Raw genomic sequence first — 12111 nt, 5'->3', positions numbered from 1 at the left:
CTTAGTCATAAATTTCCAAACTTTAGCTGTTGGCCTACGAGTTCTAGGCGGTTTGTCTTGTGTATGTGATTGTGCAGGACCTGTATCTCCTATAGGATTTTCGGGGGGTTGTGTTTCATCATCATCATCATCATCTAAGTCTTCATTAAAAGTGTCGGTAAAATGTTGTTGCATTGCCTCATGACCTAAAAGTGGATTATTTCCACCAACATCAATACCTAAATTAGGTGTTTCTTCCACAAATGTTTCCTCATTAAGCGCACCCCTAACAGTACGACTACTACTACCGGCACCACGTCTTAATCTCTTTGACATTATTAAATAGAAATAATTTAAATCACAATAAAATAAATTACAACAAATTAAATTGCGTAAATTAAATTTCAAAAAATAAATTGCTAGAATTAAATTGCGTAAATTAAATTTCGAAAAATAAATTGCTAGAATTAAATTGCAAAAATTAAAGATAGAGTTGGAACGAAGGTACCAAATTGCCGGAATAATTTCCAACAAAGCGAAGGCGGCTAGAATTGCAAATCCACCAAAGCTACTTCGGATTGTTGCAAAATCACCAACTCCACCAACAATATTATAATTGCAAAATTAATAATTGAAAGTTCAAACTATAATAAGACTTTGTGGCTAATTATTGCAAAGTAACTATAATTGAGAGATTGAGATTTGAGAGAAAGATGAAGAAGAGTGAATTGAAATGAAAATGAAGAAGGGTTTATATAGGGGTGGGGGAGGGGTTAAAGTGTTAAAAAAAAAAATTTGGGGGCCAAAAATTAAGAAAATGACCGTTTGGCAACGGCCATTTTTGCAAATGGACCGTTGCCAACGGTCCATTACCGAGGCCCAAGTCCAACGGCTCTTTTTTTTTTTTTTTTTTTTTTTTTTTTTAACCGGTTTAACCGGTTTAACCGGTCCGGTTCCGGTTAAACCGGTTTAACCGGTTCCGGTTAACAAAAATTTGGAACCGGACCGGTTAACTAATATCCGGTTAACCGGAACCGGTTAACCGGTTATACCGGTTCCGGTTCCGGTTAACCGGAACCGGTTAACCGGTTATACCGGTTCCGGTTCCGGTTCCGGTTTAACCGGTCCGGTTACCGGTTAAAACCGGTTACACGGAACCGGTTGACAGGCATAATGTAGGTTATGTAATAATTACAATAAATCAATTTAATATTATTTTGTTAAAAACATAGATAGAGAACCCTTGAAAGGTAGTATAAAATTCAAAACCTTAGCGTCATGAGATAAATATTCAAAACTTAACCGAATTTTATTCTATTCATAAGTCTATTAGAGATATTAGAATTCAAGTTCAGTATCACTCATGCTTTTTTTTTCTTTGAAACGATCTGCGCATCGCGCGGGTACATATACTAGTATTATTAAAAAGAAGATAGTTTTAGGACAAAAAATAGATAATGAGTTAATCAATTAGTTACTTATTAGTTATTGTTTTGAATTTGAATTTTAAAATAATTGAATTAAGAAGTTACCAATTTAATTTAAAATAGAAAATTAAAAAAGAAAAACTGCCCGATTAAGTGGTTACAATTTCCAAGTTGTAGTTGTAAAAATTTGTAAGCAATTTTCTTTTAAATTATACTTAGGAGGGGATTACAACGTGGGGATTCAAACCCTCACCAACAAAGTGAAAGTTCAGGTAGCCAACCAACTGAGCTACTAGATCCCTACACACATCATACATATTCGAAGGTTTTAATTTAAAATAAAATATGTTAAAAAGACGTGGAACGTGGTAAATATTTTTATCATTGAATTTATTTTTTTAAAAAGTTAAAAAAGAGAAAAATACAACTTCAAAAAATTTGGACTCTTAAACAGAAACAATACCCACTTCTTTTTGACAATTCAGTAATACCCACGTTCTTGTGTGGAACTGCGCTTTTGTTTAATTTGACAATTCTACAATAACCAACTTTAATTTGTGTTCGCCTTCATGGGCACATCGTATGTCGGAGCCCATTTCAGCGATGGTTTATTCTTTCTGTGTTTAAACTAGCAGCGGTAGTAAACCAAAGCCTTAAGTGCTAAGATTATTATCACGCTAGCTTGCTATGTGGGGAAAGTGAAGGACTACGCCATTGAAAATGATGTGAAGCGGTAAGATTTTGGCTTAGTACGGATATTGAAGAGGTTAAGATGTTCTCTTCCGCTACTTCTTCTACCAAGAACCAAGTAAAGATTCAATTTTGATTTCTGAACTCAATATCTTAGATTAATTGGTTTTGAGATTAACCCATGTTTCCCTTTATTTTGTTGTGGCAGTTGGGTTCAGCAAGAAACGACTAATGACCACTTTTTTCAAAGTGTTCTTCTGGGAAGGTACGCTTGTGTTAAATTTCTTCATATTTCGATATACTGTCATTTAACTGATTAGTAGTATTATTTACTAACAAGTTGTGCTTGTGTTAAATTTCATCATGTTTCGTTATACTGTCATTTAAACTGATTAGTAGTTTTTACTAAATTTAAGTTGCAAAAGAACCAAGTGAATGATGCATTATTACCTTTGAGTTTGCACATCAGTCTTTTCTCTTGATGCTTGATTTTCAATAATAGCTGAGGAGGCAGTTATCAGTTTAGTATTGGCTTTCAAAGGATTCAAAACTATGGAGATCAAAGGATCCAAAACTATGGAGATGTTATTTTTTGTCGTCATCTTTCTGTTTCCTATGTCCAGAAATATATTTTTTGGGGTTGATTTATAGTACTAATATTTGGACGAGAAATTTTTTAGGGCCGGAAGATTATAAAAATTTGAGCTTTCTAATTCCTTTACTGCTGGAATTCATATAAGATATAACAGCTTGCTAATCACAAAATGGATGATTTTATTCTAATGCTTGCTTACATGTTGTCTGAAGTATCACCATTAACTTTCTCTTTAGTGTTATGATTCAACAATATTTACAAATTACTTTCTTTGATTTAAATCAAATATTGTTGCAGTAAAGAAGCCAATCTAACGAAGGTTTTTTTTTTTTAATTTTTTTATGAAACTGCAATATATGATGGAGGTAGAGGAGAAGCAATATATGTTGTAGTTACGCTTTTCTTATTATCTAATTAGATAAGGATTTAAAATTTCTCTTGATGTCTACCATGAAATAGCTTAAGATCCACTTTTGGTGGTAACTTTCCTCTTTCAGCATCTTAACGTAGCAATTATTCCTCTTTTCTGTGTGTTGCTTATTGGAATGCAGTTTTATCTAGACACAATAATTCAAATTTTTTTACTTCCATCTTGCACGACAATACATCAGGGGCGGAGCCAGGATTTTCAGCAAGGGTGTTCATATTTTAGGACAGGGGATGTGTGGGGGGAAAAAAAAAACAACACATGAAAAACACAATGCCTCTAATGCAAAAATAAAAAAATTGTGCCACAGCTGGGATTCGAACTCGCGTCCTGAGCAAGAGTTTGCACACCCTTAGCCGCTGGACTATCCTTTGTTTCTATATCAAGGTTGTTCATTACTAGTATATATCCACAAAGTTCTATATTTAACATAGGCATCCGACAATTTTTTCCGACGAAGGGTGTTCATATGAACACCCTTGAGTAGCTGTGGCTCCGCCACTGCAATACATTTGTGTGATGTTTAGCTCTGTTGATGGAGAGTCGGCATTCAAAATTTGTGCAGCGGATAGTGTGTGATTTAGCATTTGCTACTATCAATAATGGCACAAAAGAATAATAACATAAGGATGAATACCAGTATAGTTGCCGCCAAGAAAATTGTTGAAGAAACCATCCAAGTTGCAATTCTCATTTACTGAATAAGAGATCGAAAGCTAAGGTAAGTACCTTTTAATTCTGACAAGTTTTACTCCCTAAATCATTTCCTTCTTGATATTAATTTTTTTCTTCAAGTAATTTCTCCGTGGGGTTTCTCTATATAGGTTTTCTGTTTCTATTTCAGTTTACGGTTTGTATCTATTTTTTCGGTAAATATTTTCTTATTTTAGAGTTTTATTTTCTTAATACCAGCATCTTCAAAAAATGTTGGGAAGCTTGACGTTGTATTTCTCTCTAAGTTTGTGTCTCATACTCACTCTTTTTCTTCCTTTTGAGAAATTCTTTAATTGAAATTGTTAGATGACCAACTAAAAATCTTATGCATTAGAAAAGAACCAAAAAGTTTCTTATATTACGTGTACAAAACAGAAAGAAAATGTCAACTTTACTGGCTAGATTTCATACCTTAACTGCAATATAACAATCAATGAACATGATCCTGCTATAGTTGGATGTTGAGGTAGGAAAGTTTATGTGTTTCTTTTGAAGATGTCAAGCTTTTTCATTGCTTAACTGAAATATATCATGCAAAACTACTGAAAGTTCAAACATTATGCATAAATTCAAATGTAGCAAAAGAGTTAGTAAAAAATCATGGAGTTGCAACTTTTGCTTATTGTGTATGTGTGCTGAACACATTATTCAGTTCGCGTTGGCGTTCTAATTTAACTATGACAAGTAATTCCTTACCTTTAGTTCTGATATCACTTACACTTGGGAATTTGTCCAACAGGAAAAGGAAGAGGAAAGACTGAAATTGGTGCAGAAGTTACTTGGTGTGTGTTCTACTATGCTAAAGCTAAGGACTAAAATATCATAGGAAATATAGTAGTCTCCAGTTCTTTGGCATTGACTTTTTAAATCATTTGGGGAATATATATTGTAGGCTGCTGAAATAATAAAATCAACATCCGAGATAGAGATCTCAGCATCTGAAGAAGCAGTTAAGCACCTCAAAAACAGATTGACTTCACTGGGAAGAGAACTACAATATGCCAAATTTAAGGTAACAATAATCCATTATATTTCGATCATTTTTGCTTCATCAAAAGCCTCAAGTGCTTACAGTGAAGTCTTTTGTAGTTGTCTGTTGGGGATCTTTTTTTAATGAAGAGACAATTTTGTGATACGAATTGTGTAAAGTGCATTACTTTTAAAAGGAACGTATAAAATGGAAGACTTTGAGCAGGAATTTTGTAAAATTGAAGACTTTTAGCAGAAAGTGTTTTGGTTCTATAGAATAAAATCTTGTGGAGAAATTTGGAGAGGAGAACATTAAACTGGGAAATTTGAAACTCTTTCAGTTAAATTTTGTGTTGGAACCATTTAGCCATAGATCTTTTGCTAATGTCTTGCGCATGTGTTGATTTCTCTGGAGGTATCCTAATTCCTTCAGCTATGCACATTAAAACTGAATTTGAATTGTTGATGCAGGCATGATGGAATGCCAAAATAGGTAGTCCTAATTGTTTGTGTAGTCGTTGCAGCGTGTTTCTACTATCCACAGGGAACATCCTTTGCTGCAGAGGAGAATGAAAGGATATTCTCAAGGAGATAGATAATAAAATGCCAATCATAATCTTATTTATGCCTTTAGTACACTAATGTGTGGTATGAAAATTGGACTAAATTGGGAGCTTTATATCATGTGGTTCCATCTGATTTCTATATCAATGAGAATCTGGTAGATGTTGCAGAGTTAGTAGAAGATGGAAAGTGGAAGGACCAGCTTTTACAGCAATCCTTTCCAAATGCTATTGTGGAGCATATTAAGGAAGATATTCATATAGAACAGCTACAGGGTACATGGGACAGACCATGTTGGATGCCAACTAGTACAGGAAAATTTACAGTAAACAGTGCTTGGGACATGATAAGGCATAGAGGGGAAGAACATGAAGAATATAACTATCTGTGGAGTAAAGGAGTTCCTTTTAAGATATCATTTTTTATATGGAGGTTGTGGAAGCACATAATTCCTACTGATGATAACCTAAGAAGGATAAGGATCCCTATTGTCTCTAGATGTTATTGTTGCGAAACACCTCATGTAGAAACAATGCAAGATCTTTTCCTGAGTAGCAGTTTTGCAGAAGGAGTATGGAATGTTTTCATGCATGCAGCAGGCATTCAGAAGAATATGATTCACATTCACCAAGTATTCAGATACTAGTGGAAGGCAGATTGTGGGGAAAAATTAAAGCCTATTTACAAGCAGTGTCTGCTATGATTACATGGGAACTATGGAAGAGGAGAAATATCATTAAGCATGGAGGTAGGATCAGCTTTAGAAGGGTGGTGCATGAAGTGAATTTGCATTTATTTTATCTTACGAAGATGAGATATCCATGGTTAAGAAATGTTCCTTTTTTATGGCCAGAGCTAGTAGCATTTTTAGAAAACTATCATCCCAGGATTATAACTAAGGTGGTGTATTGGAAGTTACCTCTTAATAGATGGTTTAAGTGTAACACTGATGGAGCATCAAGAGGTAACCCTGGTGCTAGCTCCTATGGATTTTGTGTTAGAAACTGGCAAGGGGATCTTATTTATGCTCAAAGTGGGCAAATTGGAGAGACCACAAATGTTGTTGCTGAAGCAAGAGCAATGTTGGAGGGGATGAAGTACTGCATTGATAAGAATTTACATCCGTTAATTCTGGAGACTGATTCTTTATTGCTTAAAAATGTTGTGGAAGGGGTGTGGGTGGCACCTTGGTGTATTGTACCATATGTTGAAAGAATAAGGAGAATGAAGGAGCACTGGAATGTGAAGATTCAACATGTGTACAGGGAAGACAACACCCTTGCAGATTTTTTAACTAACATTGCTTTTGATTTTGCAGGTACCTTGAAGTTCTATTCTTTTTCTGAATTGCCTAGTGCAGGGAGGAAAATTCTCAGCTTGGATAAACAGCAAATTCCTAACTTAAGGATAAGGAATGCAATGACTTGAGGCATCTAAGGAGTGCAGGACTAATATTGTAACTCAGGTATTGACATCTCGGCAATGTGTGGTATTAGCTGGGCTCATTCTATTGAAGAGATATCAATATCAGAGAAACATTTAGAATTGCACGTCCATAATGAGGGATTGATAAGTTGGCTATCTATGTACTCATCATTCTAAAGAGTCTATACAGCTTCGAAAAGTGAGTTTTGTGATATTTAGTTCATTTTGAATCTGGAGGCATACTCCTGATGGTTTGTTAGCCAAGTCTCTGGTGAGAGCTTCGAGGGACATATAATTGGCGTCAAGGAAAGATTCAAATGCTACTTACACAAAACATACAAGACCAAGCTATATAGAGGATTTAGAAGCCTGATTAATCAGTTATTTTAGCTAGTGAACTCAGATCGATTATAGGTAAAGCCATTTACAACAAATACTGATAATGAGATTGGGGTTTGAAACTGAAAGTCATGGTAAAGCGATTCAAGAGTCACATACAAAGATTTCAATTTTGTGGAAAGCAATGGAGGAAGAAAGATCTATGGAACAAAGAGCAGCAAAGGAAATACCTGAGCTAAGAAGCACTTGAGCTGATATCTGCTGGTCGGAGCTGCGAAACCGGTGTGGATTGGAGTTCTTGATCTGAGCTAACATAGAAGCTCATTTTTTGGGGGGTGTTGCTTTTTCTTGGGCTTTCTAGATCTGTCCGTCCAGTTCCTTTATTGTTTGCTTTTGTTATGGATATTTGGCTATTATTAATAAAATATATCCACCCATGTGGTGGTAGCTTATTTTAAAAAAAAAAAAGTCCTATGATGAGCTAAGCTTGATTATTTCCTAAATTCTGAATAGATGTAATTTACTATAGTTTTCTAATTGTCTTCTCTATTCCTCTTTTTGTACTTTTCATCTGCATGAGGTAAATATCTCTCGCTCCATGTGTCATATTTCAGTGTTATATTTTCCTATTAATTTCAGGGCATATGATCATGTTGCGATTAAATATGAAAGACTGGATATAGATATCAATTTCAATGTCAGTTTTCCTTTTTATTAACTCTTTTTTCTATCTACTGCTATAATTTGTTTTGGCTTGTAGTATTTTTAGTCTTTATTAGTTATACTTGATTCGGTTTTGGCTTAATGGAATTATTAGACGTTGTTTGTGAAGGAAGACATTATCGAATGTTGTGCCATGCCTTAGATTTGATATTATGGGATACCAGAGTATTATGCTGTTATTAATGTGTAGATTTGATATTGTGGGATACCAGAGTATTATGCTGTTATTAATGTGGCTTGAACTATTTGATGAAACGGTCATAATTTAATGTTACACCTCGGAAAAATTTCATGTCGTCATATGATAGATAGACTAATTCAAGGTGAGATGAATACGATGTTTCTATAAGTAAAAAAGGTTATTTAACGATCCTAGTTAAGATTTCAAAGATGTTGGAAGTAAGAGGAGAAAGTTCCTTAAGAAGGGCAAAGTATATGTCGTGTTTTGGAAAAATTCCGTAAAGTACCGAGCTAATGTTGACTTAATGATATCTTAAAGAAGAGTTGTAACTCTCCTTAGATTGGTAATGAAGTGTTAAACAAGTGTTAAGAAGGTTCCATAAGGATTGGAGATCAAACGAAACGACGAAAACCATTTCAGGGAAGTGGAGTTATACGACCACTTATACAGTCCGTATAACTTTATACGGTCCGTATAAGGGGTCCGTATAACCCCCAGCAGGAAGATTTTTTTCAAGATGGTGAACCACGGCCACTTATACGGACCGTACAATGTTATACGGAAGTGGCCGTGGTTCAAGTATATAAATGTGATCCCACTTCATTATTTTCATTTTTCACACTTCACCACTTCTCTCCAAGTCTCTAGAACATTCCATACATTTCATATACAAGAATCCAAGGGAAATCAAGGGCTCATATCATTAATCCAAGGGAATAAAGTATAAGGAAGATCTTAGGGGTTGCTAGAGTCAAGAAAACTTTATGGATTGAAGCTAGGGTTTTCCTTCAAGTGAAATATTTCCATTCAAGGGTTATTCCTACTCAATCAAAGGTAATTTTTATGATCATTTCATGTTATTTGGAATATGGAGAGGTTGAAAGACTAGGGTAGAAGAAGAAAGTAGAAAAGGAAGCCTAAATGTAGCTTTTATGATTTTTATGAGTAGTAATCTATATGTAGTCATGATTCTTAGTATGATACGGATATAATCTTGTTATGGAAGGTAATAATGGTAATGAAGAAGCATCATATGTAAGTGTGCTAAAATGGGTATGAAGTTGTTAATATGAGTTGAACATGGGGGTGAATATTGAAGGCTTAGTGCAATGTGATTGCTTGAATTGGATATTAAGAGCGTATTATGGATGTTATTGTGGTTGTTGGGAGTTGTTGTGTAATAGGGTAGAAGTTGACGAAATAGGGGAAATGCTGCCCAATTTTCATTGGGCTATGAATTATTCTAGTTTGAATTTAAGAGTATCATTAAGGCTTAACCATGGCATGAATCTTTCTAAATGTAGATTATTCAAGCTTCCATGGTGAACATTAGATAGTTGAGAAGACAAAGAGGTATGTAAGACTAACATTTCTTTCAATAAGTCATGGTTCCTTGGCTATATATATATCCTTTCATAAGTTCTATAATGCCCTCCAAATGATTCTATCTCCAAAGCTACTAAAGCTCATGATCCTCGATGCTTTCATCATTCCATTGTATCCTTTATATGATAGTTGATCCTCCAAGGATAGACGTAACAAAAACGATAATGGTAATGATGTTGATGATGCTTATGGACTCTTAAGTATATGTGTCTAAGTATGTATGACCATTATGTAACACCGAGCTTATATGACCGGGTATGATACCTATTGCGCGCACACCACTACAGTTGGTACGGATACCACTGAGTCTTGGTAGGGCCAGGTATGTATGATCACCGAGCCTTGTCATGGCCGGGTATGCGAAACACCGAACCTTCATGGTCGGGTATGGTATGGATACGAATATGAATACGAACACGAATGTATAGGTATGTATGTACACGAGCACGCTTTAGAAATGGAAGGTCCCTATGAAAGACAAGTAAGTATGTAATGATGATGATGGCTTTACTATCTCCCGATTCTCCCATCTTATGTTGTTTCTTATGCTGTATCTTATGCCCCTATTATGATGTTGATTATGCTTTACATACTTAGTACAATATTCGTACTGACGTCCTTTTGTTTGTGGACGCTGCGTCATGCTCGCAGGTGGCCAGGGAGACAGGCTTGATCCATAGCTTTCTTATTCAGGGACTACTTAGAGGAGCTCCATTTCATCCGGAGCTACAGCTTTTGGTATTATTCTTTTGTGTACATACATGGGAACGACGGGGTCCTGTCTCGCTTATATGATGTTACCTACTCTTCTTAGAGGCTCGTAGATAGTTGTATATGGTTAGATGTCTTGAAGCCTTGTCGGCTTATATTTTGTATATCATTTTGATGGCCTCGTCGGCATATGTATATTGTGTGGGTATAGTTGTTAATGATGGTATAAATGTGTTGTTGCCCAATGAGTTTAGCATTTATGATGTATATCATTCATGAGTAAGCTATGTGGTCCACCTAGATATGACTATGGATGTACGATCAGGGGTGCCCGGGTGGGTTAGCACCCGACACCCGTCATGGCCCTCTGGTTGGGTCGTGACATTTAATCCTTTGTGTTAGTCAAGTATCAGCTTAGCGTGTCTCCAACATATTATTCAAATGTGCTACATCTTATTTATCACCCTGCAGCAGAACTGCAGTAATTACAAGAGGACAAGGAGGAACGAGGATGCGAAAAGAAAAGAAAACACAAAACTGTATTTGTTTTGTTTTCATGCTTCAAATTAAACCTTTGTGTTTTCTCATACTGATATTACTGTTGTCAAATTAGTGTTGAAATTCCATGTTGTCCATTGTCGAGAAATTACTGCAAAAAGCTTGTGGTTATTAATTCCGTAACATGCAAATTTAGTTTGGGTAAGATGGTATCCTACATGAACTTTTGCCAAAATTTTCATAGAAACTGGATTCTTTGACAGCTTGATATTCATAGGTGCTCATAGAGAAAAGTTTGATACTATATGCGGTGAAGACTTGGTAGTTTTTTCATTAGAAAAAGATTTGTAGAACTCCTATGACAATGCTATGTAGGATAGCTAGATGATTGCATTCCTCTATTTGGCATTTCGTTATACAAAAAATAAAATAAAAAATGTGAGCTGCATTGATTTTACCCTGCATATTAAATAACTTTGTTGGGTCGAATGAGGATAGGAGAATGATAATGAACTTGCTGGATTTACTGTATGTATCTCACTGTTATCGCCTTGTGACTTGGTAAGTAGATGTCTAATTTCTCAAATGAAGAGTTTGTGCACATTCTTCGACGTCAAAGCACTGGGTTCTCTAGAGGGAGTTTGAAATACAGGGGAGTCATGCTGCACAAATTTGGACGATGGGACGCTCGGATGGGGGAGTTTCTTAGAAAGTAGTGACTAACCACTTATCTCCCCATAGCTTAGGATGTCATCATATCATTGACCTAGCTGTTAAAAAGCTTTCTTGGTATATTATGATGTCATTGAACAAATTTTATAAACAAGAATCAATACCAGTATCATTCTCACTGTAATGACCCGTTTTGTCGTTACCGTGATTCTTCTATTTTTGCCCTCATTGACTCTTTCCCGAGTCTCGTTAGAACTATTTGGACCCGAGAAGATAATTTTCATGGTTCCCTAGGCGTCGTTTTGAGTCTTGGAACACCCTTTAGGAATGTGACTTCAAGCGAAAACCGTTTGACCTAGAGTTGACTTGGTCAACGAATTCTCCGTTGGAAATTTCAAGGCCACGAGAGCGTCCGTATAGCGTTTTTATGTATATCTACATATTTGGTTTGTGTTCGGGAGGTTCCGGGATTGTTTCGGGTGTCGTTTTCAAGTTTGGAAGACACCGGCTTTTTTAGGTGTTTGGTGTGACCGCCGCAGCGGTAAGGAGGACCGCTGAAGCGGTACCGTTGCAGCGGTAAGGTGACCGCTGGAGCAGTAAGGGAGACCGCCGGAGCGGTCGACGAGTAGTTTTTATGTTTTAAAGCCTCCAAAACCCTTATTTCCTCCCATAACTTCTATTATATTTTCTTACCACCTTGGAGGGGACTTGAGGGGTTTATGGTCAGATTTCTCTTGGAAGTAGGTTCCCTAATCCTAATCTCTTCCATTTTCTTTCCTAAGTAAGAATCCATGCTAGAAATTCCTAGAAG

At 35.9% G+C, this 12111-nt stretch overlaps 1 long non-coding RNA gene across 5 annotated transcripts; it reads left to right on the top strand.

Annotated features, from left to right (window-relative positions):
- The first annotated feature begins 1837 nt into the window (after nt 1-1837).
- Nucleotides 1838-10375, top strand: LOC132635366 (uncharacterized). 5 transcript variants are annotated; one of them, XR_009580502.1, is made up of 5 exons: nt 1838-2214; nt 2305-3839; nt 4572-4614; nt 4725-4844; nt 5273-7791. It is a non-coding gene; the product is annotated as an uncharacterized LOC132635366 (long non-coding RNA). The 5 variants fall into 5 exon arrangements; XR_009580499.1 differs by lacking the exon at nt 5273-7791 and adding an exon at nt 10071-10375 and having other exon boundaries at nt 1839-2214; XR_009580503.1 differs by having other exon boundaries at nt 1841-2214; nt 2305-2361; nt 3303-3839; nt 4725-7791.
- The last annotated feature ends 1736 nt before the right edge of the window (nt 10376-12111 follow it).

The sequence above is a fragment of the Lycium barbarum genome, chromosome 1 (genome assembly GCF_019175385.1).
Source record: "Lycium barbarum isolate Lr01 chromosome 1, ASM1917538v2, whole genome shotgun sequence".
NCBI lineage: Eukaryota > Viridiplantae > Streptophyta > Magnoliopsida > Solanales > Solanaceae > Lycium > Lycium barbarum.
This window is presented reverse-complemented; position numbering and strand designations above follow the sequence as displayed.